The 14,583-nt window shown below is 39.6% G+C and overlaps 1 protein-coding gene across 4 annotated transcripts in view; it reads right to left on the bottom strand.

Moving 5' to 3' along the window:
- cdh11 (cadherin 11, type 2, OB-cadherin (osteoblast)) overlaps nt 1-14,583 on the bottom strand; it is a 91,363-nt gene that overhangs the window by 39,528 nt on the left and 37,252 nt on the right. For 2 of the 4 annotated variants that reach the window (XM_079363498.1, XM_079363499.1), the window contains exon 2: nt 10,148-10,209. The gene's annotated coding sequence lies outside the window, so the exon portion shown is untranslated. Of the gene's footprint in view, nt 1-10,147; nt 10,214-14,583 lie in introns of all 4 variants that reach the window. The other 2 variants (XM_079363500.1, XM_079363497.1) reach the window with 1 other exon arrangement.

Below are 14,583 nucleotides of genomic sequence, written 5' to 3' on the forward strand. Positions count from 1 at the left end.
GAGACAGAAAGCCCTAAATGAAGCCCACAAGGCTCCGCACCTCCTCATGTCAGTGTGTACAATGATGGGCTATGAGACGGAGAACCTACAGAGACAGTGACAGGCTATGTGCTTCAATAGTTTCCCTGTACTGTGTGTCTGTGTTTAATCGAGTGCAGCTCGTAGTAGCTCCTCTTTTTACATTGGCAGGTAAAAAAAAAAAAAAAGTGACTTGTAGATTTATAAATCCACCATACACAGTGGCAGTTAGGCAAAAAAGGTTAAATTTAAACTCTGGTTTGCATCGTTAATATTTTAAATAAATACTATTTTAAATCATTTCTGCTCTCAATTTTTATGTAGAAATAAAATAATTTTGCCGCGTTTTAAAAAAAGTCAAAAGTTTGCTTCATTGTCGAAGTCATGAAAAGACAAACTGCTTCGATCATCATCCTTCCACATAAGCCAGACGATGAGATTTGACGAAAAACTTGTTTTCAATACAACAAAACGTAATGAAAAAAAAAATCTACAATTCCATCACTGTGATGTGACTTTTTCAGCGGGGGAGGCTCGCTCTGCCGTTCCTGATTGGCTTTTTAATTTGTGAGGAAATCCTCTAGGATGAAAACAAGTTGACGAGCGAACCAATCAGCCCACTGTGTTCATCCAAATGAGCAGCCCGAGCAGTGAGTGAAAACAACGGGCAAGCTGACGAGATACAGTTCAGCTGGAAGCGAAACAATGTAGCGCCAATTAGCCTGCTGACCGCTGTTTATTGGCTATTGGCTTATATTGGAATGTCCCTTTCAATGGCTTTAACTTTGCAGCTATTAGGCTTTCCACTCAGGACAATTGGAACAACGAACTTCACATTAGGGGACGTTTGTCGTTAATTACAGTGAGTAATCTCTGAAATGGCCAACACTAAAATTAAAAGTGTGATAATTAAAAAAAAAAAAGGGTGATGTTATGAACTGACTTGCTGTAACGACGATGTAAAAATGAACTTGAATGCAAAGTTTAGTAGAGGGCGCTCTTAATTAAGCAGCACTTTAATTGTCCATTTCCATTTGCCTTCTTTCTTTCTTTCTTTCTTTCTTTCTTTCTTTCTTTCTTGTCTGTTTCTCCTTCTCTCTCTCCCTCTCTCTCTGTTTATATATATATCCCTTGTCTTTTTTTTCTCCCCTCTTTTCCTGTCACAGTCGAGTGGGATCCCTCATAGCAATTATAGCTTTGCATTACAGTGTTTGAATGAGTCTGTAATTACTGCGAAAGACTTTTAGAATGTACTTAAGACTGGGAAATGAATATGGATAATCATATGGTGCAGCAGAACATCACACAGTTGTGTTGTTTTTACATTCTTGTTTGTCATATTTCACTTTGTATCCCTATCTTTGAGGAACTAGCTCATGACCCAAAGATGCTGTCAGGTTTTTCCCTTATTCTATATTTAAATTGCTAACAGTTCATGCAGCATCTGAGAGGAGAGCACTCTTTGTACAGCCTGATTGAACAAATAAACATTTGTAGATTCTGGTCAACAGTGAAGTTGTATTTAGAGTTTTGAACAAAGATTGGAACATATGTTTTGATAATACGGTGTTATGACTGTAGAGCTTAAGTGCATCAATGTTTTTTTTACACTCCTAAAGGTCATGAATGAAGTTCTTTGATACCCAACGTATTTGGGACATCTGCAGAGGTCCAGAGTTCACAGTCACACTCACACTCACTTTGTCACCAGTTCATGAAGCTGTGTCAGCAACTTTTGATCTCACAGATGGATGAAGAGATAGATGACTGCACAACAAGACTCGCACGGACACACACGTAGAGGGAAACAAAAAAAGAGCTGCTGCTTAATCAGAAAAACAGACACAAACACACAATTCCTGGAATCGAAATGGGAGAAGAAGGAAAGTTGTAGGAGTGTATGCTATGGAAAAGAAAGCAAAACCTGATACTCTATGCCTCCTGATTTCTTACTCACACCATTTATATGTGTGTGTGTGTGTGTGTGTGTGTTTTGTGTAGGGGTTTTGAGTGTGTGGTTTTGGTCTATAGCCCCTAAGGGAGGGGCAGAAGGAGTGAGGAGGGGGATGCAGGAAACGGCGGTGTCTGGGATTGATTTGAGGCTAAAGGAAAAATAAAATAGCTGAGATTCTTAAAGGCTCGGGGAGCGGGGGACAGACGACCACAAAGAAATGAAGAAAGGTAGGAGAGAGAGAACGGGAGGCCACAAAACCACAAGAAGAAATGAGGGCGAATCAAATATAAAGAACGGTTTATACGGCTGCAATCAAGTCTGTGAGATCACAATAAGTACAATGTGTCAAAAAAAGGTTGTGGAGGTTTTTGTTAAATCTTTCCTTTGCTTTGTCCAACTTTAGAATATCAACCTTAGCACTCCTTTTTACAGCTCTCCCTGCCAATTTTTTTGTATTTGTTTTTTTTTCCAGAAATAAGCAGAAAGTGATTGTACCTTGATTTTTTTTTATTTAACCACACAGTCTACACCAATGACAGTGTGATGACATTTAACACCCCAAAACTCCATTAAATCACTCATTAAGAAAACATGACAAATTATGATACACTTGAATTATGAATTATGACTTATATTTGAAGTATCTACAAAAAACCCATTTAAAAGTCCAATATGAAGAGGTTTGACAGCAACAACACTTTCCCATTGCTGAGTTTTGTGAAACTGTATCAACTAATATAAAGAACAGAAGTGGTCTTTATATATATATATATATATTACATTCTTATGGAAAATTTCTTTAAAAAGTGGATTTAAAAAAACAAGCAAATTCAAGCAATGGTCATCAATCATGATACGGTAATGCTTTGCATCGTCAATAGTTTTCTGTTGGTATAATGCTGGAGTAGACTTTTACAACCTTCAGTACATGGACAGTAACAGTACAGAGGTCAAAGGTCAATGTGTGACTGAAGGGAAGTCAAGTTTCTTTCAAAATAAATTGAAGCTTATATGTGCATTAAGAGGGATTTAATGGAACAACCTGATGCATCTGCAATCTCCACTTATTCAGACCTTCAAAACTAAATCATATTAATAATGAATTAACCTTCAGATTAGCCGTTTTTCCTTCGTAAACTGTACAAAACTGTGAATCACTTTGCTGCAGAGGGCCAGTGAATGTCCCATTAACCGATCAGCAGGAAGCTCGTTCATCTTATTAGCAAAGCTCGTTAAAGGCGACCACAACACTGATGAGCGTTGTTGTGTGTTATTGGCCCCATGCAGCAGTAAACACAGCTGCCAAACCGCAGCAGACGGGCATGGAAGAAGCAGGTGAGGAGAATTTATGCTGCCTTCGAGTCCGCGGCAAACAATGAGGAAACAAACAACGGATGACAGGGAAATGAAGAGATCTTTCGGAAAAGCAGTAGAGGTAAAAAAAAAAAAAAGCGGAGAAGGAAAGAGAGCAACAGAGTGAGGGGGGGGGGATTTGTGTCCAGCTAGGTTAGCATGTGCGTTCATGCTTTAGCGTGCTCAGTGGGTCTGTTCCAACATGATGAATAGAGACTCAGGATATTAGAATATGAGAGAGAAAGAGATATCAAAAGGAGGCAGAGAGGATAGGAGGTGGAAATCCTCTTTTTTTTTTCCTATTCTTCCACATAGAAAAATGAGAGAGTTAATCCTCAGGGGCTTACATTTGTTTTTTGCTCTCGATCGCCCTGTATTTCAGTACATCTACCCTGTGACGTCCTCTCTCCTCCTTCCTGATCTTTGCTTTTCCTCCCTCATTGTTTTTCCACAATCAGTCTGCTGTTAACCATCACATCGCCATAATTCCTCCTCATCTTGTTGACTTCCCTCTCTCCCAGAATTCCCATGCTCTGCCCCCTCCCCACCCTCCTCTCCATCCCTGTGATATCCTTGCGAGGTTTATGGGTTTACAATGCGTGGTAATCTCACCGCAAACACATTTATCTGCTCATTCTTTATCTTCTCCCCCTTTTCTTCTTCGTCTCCCTCTCGCTCAGCAAGACTCTGCTTATAGGATATTTACATTTGATTTGTGAATATGGAACAGGGTGAAGTGTATAAACAGGAGAGAGCAGAACAGAACGGAAAGGAGGAGAGCAGTGAAATGCAGAGGAGGAAAAAAAAAAAACAAAGAGGAGAGGAACGCGCAGAAACAGAGCAGTGATTACAAATTCCAAACACCGTACCAAAGATAGAGTCCAAAGCAGAGCAGAGCGGAGTTAAGACGAAATCAATATGAGAGAAAAAGGTCTGATCTCATCATACAAAAAAAAAGTTTATCCATCCCATTTGACCGTTGATGGTTATCTATCTTCAAAAAGCCACTCATTTAGGTCACAAAGCGTTGTTTTGTTTTTTTTGTTTAGTTCACATGGAATCCTGTGCTGGTGGCTTAATGGAAGTGCTGGCTTGCTTCATCAAGCCGAGCCTGTAATCTCATATTGGAGGATTGCTCTATATCTTGCATCCCTTGAACCCTACTTTACAAAGCAATTTTGCCTCCATTCTGATTTTTTTTTATTTCTTCTGATGGCAGCTCCTTTATGCTTCCAATTTAAACACAGTCAAATAATTTCCTCTCTGAGTTTATTTTTCCCCCCCAAAGCTCTGATGATGACTCCCTTACCTGTGCTGGTTGTTTTATCTGCAGACATGTAGGACAGATACGGACACAAAATTGGCGACGGCAGAGAGAAGCTTCCAGAGACCCCTTGCATGAGACGGACATAAGCTACATTTACTGCTTGTGCTCCCTTACTGCTCATGAAGACTTTTCCCCTGCCATCAAATATCCGGGTGAATTTAGGGTGAGCTGATGTGTGACGGCAAAAAATTCCCAGTGACGGAGTGGGTGTGTGACATCATTTACGTGATGGCAGAGTTCTGATTTTTTTATTCTCTTTACTGCTCAACTTAGTTGCCTTTCATTTATTTATTTATTTTTTACAGTTTTTGTGTTGTGGAAATGTCCTTGTATATGTTGTCGTGACTTCAAATAGAAAAAGTCCTCGTCACGGAAGGCTCCTCCTCTTCCCTCTGAAGACGCTACAACAGCTGTCGCAGCTTGTCCGACTCAGATAGCGGTGCTTTCCTCAGACATACAGAGTAGTCAGCCATATAGGGGAAAGATAACAAACTTGGGAGGTCCGGCAGTTTTTCAATCACACTTAAAGCGCTGACCTGTCAAAGTGAGAACATCATTGGACTGTGATTGAACTCGACAAAGGTGCTGAACATTAATATGCTATCGAGATTCTGGTCATACGGTTTGATGATAACCATCTCTTTTGCTAATGTTTTTCAAACACTGACCCCTGATCTACACACCAAAACACTGAGGGGCAGCTTCGACATAGAGGGACATTTATCTTTAAGTTAAGCGTGGGTGAGCAATAATGTACAGGGCGAGCATAACTTGTCATCTCACTTGTCAATCAATAGACAAAAATTGCAAGCTGCAAAAAAAAGCGACTCGATTCTGCCCACAGCCGGCACGCAAGCAAATGACCATTGTTAATAATCTCCTGGGATACAAAAGTATAAGGCCAGTTCCTGAAACCAGCGGGGTCTGGATGTCCTGAAAATCTTACCAATCTTAGTTCGTTCCCAAGGCTTTAAAAAAAAAGCAGATAAATGTTCGAGACATCCAGTTTAAAGTTTTTATATTATGCTCCTGTCAGGTCTATTGGGTGCTTTTAAGTAGATTTTTATTTCGTGAAATACAGTAAGACAGCAAATTGGTCAGTGCACACAGTAGTTTCATCATTCCCTGGCCATAAAGAGAGCGTGGAAAATATAAAAACCCTCCTCACTTTGGATTTTCTGTGCAGCTGAAAGCCCAACGAGTCTGTCTCCAAAACTTCTGATGTAATCTTCTTCACACTCATTTTTAGGCATTAAGCTGATGCTCTTATTCCGAGTGGCACGAGGCTGAGTGCAAGAGTCGTATAAGCTTAAACCACAACACTGCAAATACTACAAAAGACTTCCAGGGAAAAGGGTGAAAGCTTCAGTCAGCGTCCAAACAGCGTTTGTCATGAGCGTGTTTCTGTTCGCTTTCGAAATGATCAGAGAGGAGCGATTGCAGCATGAGCGAGCGAGCGAGCGAGGAGGGAAGGGCGGTCGTTTTTATCCGTGAGGGTTCCATTAAAGGATTGATGTTTCAAAAGAAGCCCGATATGCAGCTTCTTGCCTTTTTTTTTTTTTTTTTTTTTTTTTGGATGATTCATCCACCCATCTGCCATCTCATCCACCACCAACCAGCTAACAGCCTGTCTGCAGCTTAAACTCAGCCTCTTTGTCACTCTTAAGTGGCCACACATTCAACAGGTAATAAGCTGATTAATCACAACCACTGCCACACAACTTCCTGGAGTACACGAGCAGTAACACACAAACACAAACTCTAAACTCCATGCGAAGGCAGAATGAATGGACAAACAGCTGTCAAGGTTTGGAAATCATTAGAAACTTGATTTTATACATGTCCTGAAAAACAGCAATAAGTGGTGATTTATGTATTTATTCAAGTCTGATTTTGACCTGTGTATATATATATATATATATATATGTATATGTATATATATATATATATATATGTATATGTATATGTATATATATATATATGTATATATATATATATGTATATATATATATGTATATATATATGTATATGTATATATATATATATATATATATATATATATATATATATACATATACACACACACACACACCCACACAAACATACATACACACAGATGTAAACATTGAGTTATTAACAGAATTGAAGACATGCATCCTGGGATTGTTCAACTTCTTTTGGGCATCCCAAACTTTCCCTTTCTGCAGCTCAGTGGACCTCTGGAATAATGTAGACACACTGCAGCTGTTTGTGTTTGTTTGTGTGAGCGGGCGGATGGGTGGGAAAGGGCAGCGTCTTTAAAACTCTCGCCAGGTTTTTCTTGCTATTTTATTGATGTGTGTTTTTCTATATCAAGCCCTCTATCAGTCAGACTGCTGGGTAATCAATACTGGTAGAGGGCATTAAAACTCACTGTGTGTGTGCGTGCGTGCGCGCGTGTTTGTAAATCTCTGGAAAGGGAATCTTCTTGCAGCTTATCTGTCCTCCCAGACACCCATCAGTGTCACTTTTTAAAGATGTATGACCCTGATGGCAACATTTAAAAAAAGATAAAAATAAAAAATAAAGTTCTTCTTTGCTTTAAAGTACTGAGAAAGGCACATCAGCTAAGTGTTGCTCCTTCTTTATGTGCTGATCGTATGCATGCATGAGACTGCTGCACTTTACATTTTCCCCCTGGCGTGTTAACAGTAAGTGTTGCTTTTCATTTTGTCGTGTTTTTATTTCGCGAAATGTCAAAACCCTTTCAGTGGGTTAACGACATGATTTATGGCTGTGACAATAAACAGAGTGTATTACACACATACATTTTCTTTAAAGAACATTTGTAAAGACATCTCGCTCCTTTCCCTTTTATCGAAGATGTTACTGGCATCTCTTGTTGAAATCATGTTGTTCTTGCTCTTATCTGATCCAGATCCCATTGTGCTCCAAATTTGGAACCATCGCAAACAAACACAAGAAATAAGGCACAACTGCTGAGAGGAGCACTCGTGACCTGATTGGCCCACTTGTTTTGAGGCTCTCACACACAGCATATCAGATCATTAGTACATCAGAAAGCTTTGTTTTTTTTAGTTTTTTTTAGTTTTGATGTGGTTTCATAAAAATCTTTGGCAGAAGCACGCTCTCGTTTCAGGTGGGAATTCTTGCTTCAGTAGCTCATCCTGGAATCACTACACTGCAGCTACACTTAATCTACAATGATGCTGCTGTAAGCATTACACTCGCTGTAGTTAATGCAGAAAAAAAAATCAGCAGGCAAGTTGAATAAATGTGCTGCATACATGATCTGCATGCAAACAAAGCAAACGCAGCAGCATATCGTCTTGGGTGAATTCAACTTATATTTTTAACACAGAGTTTGAACTGATTTATTAAATGTGTATCTCAATAAAGCGATAGTTTTGAGATTATGTAGGTTAAATTTGCAGCTCTGCAGACACAATTCATTTGATCAAACATCCACATTTTGAACGAGGGAAACCTCTGTGGATTGTCAAGGTAAGGAACATGAAAGGGGGAGAAGAAGGAGGGGGGGATGTGACCTGATTGCTCAGATAAGCCTTCCGTTTTTCCTTCATTTTTTTTTTACACAAAGCGAAAAGAATCACACACACACATACACACACACACACACACACACGCACGCACGCAGGATCTTTTTTTGTCAGTTCGTTGCTGTGACAGGAGAGGTCATTTGGATAAATGCCTCCTATTATGGGATATGTGCTTAAATCCTCCTTTGGGGGGTCAAAAGGTTAAACATCCAATCAGCACTCAGCGTGGCTAAAGCCTTTTGAAACCAAGAATCATGATAAGTTAGCAGCAGAATCAATAGATGTCAGTGGGGACACATTTCATAGGGACTTCAAAATATAATCCAGGAAAAACCCCAGATGCATAAAGAGCTTAAATCTTCTTTTATGTATGACTAATATACACTTTAAAAGGACGACGTCGAGGCTTACAATAACATAATAATAACAGAATAATTTGACTAAATTTACTGTCTGCCATCCTTGTCACTTACTGCAGTCTATTTTTCACACTGGCTAGAACTGAAGGAGAGCTGGAAGAGCGTCATAGAATAAAGATTATACTGCACACTGAGGGGAGTTTCAGTGCTTTGCTCAAGGGCATCTTGGCAGTGCCCAGGAAGTGGTCTCTCCAGCCACAAGACCAATTTCCAGATTTGTGGTCCGGGTCTTAAACGTTACTCGGCGACCTTCTGGTTCCCAACTCAAGTCCCTACGGACTGAGCAACTGCCACCCTCAATCATATGTATAGTATAGTATTGTATCATAGTATGACGGTATTTTTTGGATTGACCAATCACGAGACCTTATTCTCTTTGACTTTGCTTTGCACAAGTTGGACACATTGCATTGCTGCTTGTGTTCAGGATTGTGCAGCAATGTGTCAGTGGAAGAACAAGAGACCATGGACTGCAAACATTATGCACAGAAGGATGAATTCAAAAGGACGAGGATATGGCTCAACAATATTCGGTCTCTTTTTTAACTTATTGCCATAAACGAGTCGTATACAAACAGTTGCATCTGTACATCTGGGTAAACACAACCCCACAGTACTGGTTTTGTGGGCTTTGGTAGGATGTAGAGTATGCCTTCCACTCACTCAGAGTATCAACTGTTGCTTCGTCTTTCTGCAAGATGATCTGACATGTAAGCTTGCCCAACTGTTACTGTAGAATGGACAGCACACTATTTCTCAATATTAACATCTTAAACAATGTTATTTCTCTCCTCAAACAGATCTGTTTACAACCTACTTTTCTGTGTGTCACTCCCAACACTTTTTTTTTTTCTGTAAGTCTTTCTACCTATTTGTCTTTTTCCTGCTTCCAGCCTGCAGTTGAAGGATTAGAATGTGCTTTTCTGAAATCGTCTCGTCAGCCTGCCAGCCACTGATAAGCACACTCTGGATCGATTAGATCTGCCTTTAATCTATTCAACTTTTTTCCAGGCAAAAAGGGGGGGAAAAAAATGCTTAGTATGGGAGATGTGAGGTGCACGATACGGTGACTTTGGGAACATGTGTCCAGAGGGCAAATGCATTGTAAGCCACGTTTTCAGCCATGAGATCATATTTAATATGCAATTTTACAAGTCCTCTTTAACAAGCCGCTGTAGGCAGAGACAAGCTAAACAATCAAGAATAATTTTCTATTAACTGTGAAGGACAGATCATTTCAGAGAGAGTAAGCGGCAAAGACAGGAAAATGGCTTTATAGAGAAGGAAGGAAGGAAAAACACACAAACTAATGTGATCATATAATGAAAACATAAAAGGCAGAGTCTGAAACTCAAAGTGTGCCTTCACCCATCACTCTCGGTTTCTCTCTGCTGAAAGAGAGGGAGCCGGTTTAACAGAATGCTAAACAGACTACTGGAGGATGGACTGTCGATGCCAATTTACAGATCTTTTGATTCCACTTGCACAAAGATGAGACAAAAATGTCAGAACGCACCTTTAGCTCATTACTGGCGTTAGATGTGTGGATAGTTTTATCCTCTGCGCGATGACACAGATCTGCCTGGGGAAAAAAAGAGAAAGGCAAAGGGAACATAGATTAACGATCTGTAAATACTTCCAATTGCTAAGAAGGAAATGGGTCAAGGGCACAATATATTACATGATGTAATTAGGATGTTGAGGAAAAGTTGAAAGTATAGAAGAAGGAAAATTCAGATTACATATTTTAAAATTCAGATTACATAATTTACATAAGCAAAACTACATTTCTGTTGGGCAGTGGGCCCATCAGATAATAAACCTTCGTTTCTATGTAACGAGGAATTTGCTGCATTAAAATCCGCTATAGGGTATACTGTACTCAAACTTTAAACATTTGCAACTTCACAAACAAACCTTTAAAACCTCTAAAAACACACATCGCTCTCCCTGCCACTCCTCATGCACTGATGCAAAACGTTTAGTTTTGAAATTGTTCTGCATTGAAAGAAGCACATTCACAGAGAGCGCAGCAGGCTGACAGCCTCCCAGCACAGATTTCGGTTCTCTGAAACATTTTTGCACCCACTCTCTCTCCATTGCACTCGCTCTCATCCAAACTGTTGAGCCGTCGTAAAGCCTGTGTGTGGTGAGTCAAATAAATATTAAATAAAGAGATTTAATTTATGCGTTGACAATACTGCTCTTAATTCACCAGGAAGGTTACTGGGTGTACCCTTCATTACCACATAGATCACATCCTAACAAGAAATCATGCTCACCCTAACACACAAATCTATATATTTATATTATTTATTGGTCGGAAGGTGTTAAAAAATGTTTTAAATTAAATAAAAATCTTAAATTCAGAAACTCTAATCTATATTTTATTTAAAAAAAGAAAAGCTTTAATGTGTTTCACAGTATTTTAAATTCTAAATTATGTTGCTGTCATAACCTGTTTGGTAAAGCCAAATCACACAGTAGCATATGCAACAAGTAAGCACGTTAAGAAATAAACCACCTCGCCTCTCATTTTGAGACAACACTGAGACAAGTGTTAGAAAATATCTTCATTAAAAAAGCTGTTTTCTCTCAATCCAAAGCCTGATACAACCCATGTATCTGCGATGTCTTCCAGGAATGACAAGAAGATGGCGTAAGTTGTGAACTTTTGGCCACTTTACTTCAGCGATTGTTAAAGCCAAAATGTTGAAGTCCAAGGTGCCCTGACTCTCTCCTCTTCTTTCCGTTTATCAGTTAGATGTGAAGTCTTTCTGCTTGCATGGCTCACAGACCTTGGAACGCCAAATTGAAGCAGAGATAAATTGTGCTTAAGAAAGCTTCAGTACAGCGTAGGGTTTCTTAAAGATGATCTCCACCTCTGAAAATACACGGACAAATCTGAATCTTTAAATAACTAGTTGCTGTAAAATAATTGTCTGGGTCGTGGCTCGATAACAGGGTTAGGTAAGAGGTTTTAATTGGTGACAGATGTTTTTGAGGACATTAGTAATGGAAACCACTGGTTTTACGTTTCCATGGCTTTCCCAGATCACCTGAGGTGGTATCAGTGCAGAGAAATGAACAGTACAAATCACTCCTGCATCTGTAACTACCAGGGAGAAGCCCCCGAGCAAGCTACTTAACCCTGGCCTGTCCCAGTGGAGGGGCTCAGGGTCTGTAGTGCTGAATGTTTTTTTTTTTTTTACAGAGCAGCTCCCAAGTGTGACTCTAAAACAGGGCATTACTGGAAATAGGAAAAAAGGGATCTGAAAACCTTTGGCAGGTAAATAACGACTGAAAAACAGACAAGAAATCTGAAGCTAGAAAGCTAAAAAAACACCGGATTTTCTTCAAAAAATATGTTCTCTTTATAGTCATTATGTGGGTGTGATGGAAACATCAGTATAGAGATGAGGGAAAATACTGACGAGGGAGATATTTCATAACGTCCTAATGGCTAAATATCAAAAGGCCAAAAAAGTGCAGTTATCTTCTGTGCCTCATTTCTTTTTATCCACATCTTTATGAATGTGCAGTGGGAGATCACACAGCTTGGAGGACTGAGTCTCAGTGATAATTAACCTCCCTGGCTTTTTTTTTTGTAGATCAGATGGAGCTTTTTAAAGAAATGTTATATCTGTATTTTTTTTCTTTCTCTCTGACCAAAGTTGTCAAATTTTACTGAAATTTTTTTTTTTGAGATTTTTAAATTAAATAAATTATATATTAAATAAATATAGCAGGAGCAGTCAGCCTTCAAGATTTCATCATGGAATGTGTTCATTCTTTACACTGCTTCACACATCTCAGTGCTACGAATGTGTTGAACATATTTAAAGATGCCAATGCACACGGTGAACTCAAAAGCTGCTGTTTTTTTTAATGTAGGTGTTTTCACATTACTCCATGTGCACCCAACTGCTGTATGTTCACAGTCCAATACAGCAGGTGGCAGAATGCACATAGTGGGTTTTCAAATCTGCCAAAAAGCAGTAAAAAGAAGAAGCAGGTAACTACTTTGGGTCGAAATCCATCGTGGAAACAGCGGGTATTTGTCGTGTTTCTAAGATGCTAACAACGACTCTGTTACTACGTCCACGTCTACTGTTCGGCTGAGAGGATGAAATGTTCCCTTGCTGTCCGGACACAGCCGTTTTTTAAAGTAGCAGGAGCAGTTTTGAATCACGTCATATCGCAATCCACATCCTTTGTTTGCACGGTTGCTTCACATGCCCAATCTCAAGTACACACGAATCATCACCGGAGACCTCCTGTCCAAGCAGACATGGACACAGCACATGGCACAGTAGTGGCAAAATCTGCAGCTCTTCTAATGGCCACTTTGGACAAGTTTTGACGTGAACGTGAGTCACTCCTTGCAGACTCATGATGCTGAAATGCTCAACTTGAGAGCAGAAATCAATTTTTTTTTTTTTTTTTTTATCCTGGATCAGACGACACATTTTGTGCCGATGTGTCATTCCCTTATTCATGACAAATGTCCCAGGTTTTTGTAGGCGATATGTTCATTTCAATCTAGAATAATTTTGGAAAGCTAAGATGTCTGCTTTCCCCCCTTTAATTATTAACAAGAAGCACGAGTAGAGTGAAATTTACTGCACGTTTAACATCAGCACCACTGTCAAGTCCGCATACACCTTCATCATCAGCAGAGCCCTGTAAGTAATCATTATCATTCACTGTTGGTAATATCCCTCCAGTATCACACTAATCACCATCATGTTATCATTATTGTCATGTAGCAGATCAGCCTGTTTTGCATGCAGAGAGCACCGACTCCTTTCACCTTGTAAAAGACGGGGGGGGGGGGGGGGGGGGGGGGGGGGGTAGGATTTTATCAGAGTATCTGTAGAAACACGTGCTGACTCAGCAACAATGCACGGCCCTGTCCGTCATTACATTGCACATGTTTTTTAAAATGAGTAATGCCTTTCTGAGGCTACAGCACTAATCATCATTGTGCGATATGAGCGATGCCACTGTGGAATTACAGCAATCACTATTGTGCTATTGTTATTATCATTCTGCGGCTAAATCTGCCTGCTTTGTATGCGGAGACGATTGAGCTCATTCCAACCAGAAAATGACAGCTCGTTATGTGAGGGGGGGGAAATGGATTTCACCGTGTTGTAGTATTGCGAGGGACCCTGAGACAATACTGTCAATACTATAAAGCACTGTCTGAATTGGTTCTTGTGTGAAATGTGTGATGCATGAATGAAGGCCTATTGATTGGTGGTCTTCAGCATGTTTCAAAGCGATAATATTTTCTATCGATTCGTTTTGATGAATTGCCTTCATATATCTGAAGAATGATTTTCCACACAATAAACACGGTGAGATCCTACGACGCAAATGTTTTTTTTTCATTTTTTTTCTGCAATGAAAACAATCAAGATAAAAGATATTTGGAAGATAATATGATGTATGACTGCACCCCGACATGGCCCTTAGATGAACAGATTATTGTTGTTGCTGCAGTGTGTCTCTCATAGGACAGTTCAATGCTCGTATGGGTCTCCACAAAGGACGGTGGTTAAAAAAAAATAAAAAAATCCCTTTTCGGTTCCTCTGAACCTTTGTGAAATGTGTGAGACTTCATAGAGTTACAATGCGGGAGCAAAAAAAACTTGAACTCTTTGAAACTTGAACTGGAGCTTAATTTAACTATTTTAATGGTTGGGTGCCTGATCTTATCTGGCACCCACTGGAGAACATGCTAACACAGCTAGCTCATGAGTTGCTAAAAGATCGTCTTGCCAAATTTAAAGTTACAGAACTGAACACCTTTTACGCACAGTCACATGCTCACATTCTAATAAATGTTTCAAGCTTATATTTGATTATGAATGTGTTCTGATGTTAAAACATAAATTAGACAGGTAAACTTATGTTACATTGTGTAAAATGCAAGTGATGTAATGC

Source organism: Symphodus melops (genome assembly GCF_947650265.1).
Source record: "Symphodus melops genome assembly, chromosome: 15".
Lineage (NCBI taxonomy): Eukaryota > Metazoa > Chordata > Actinopteri > Labriformes > Labridae > Symphodus > Symphodus melops.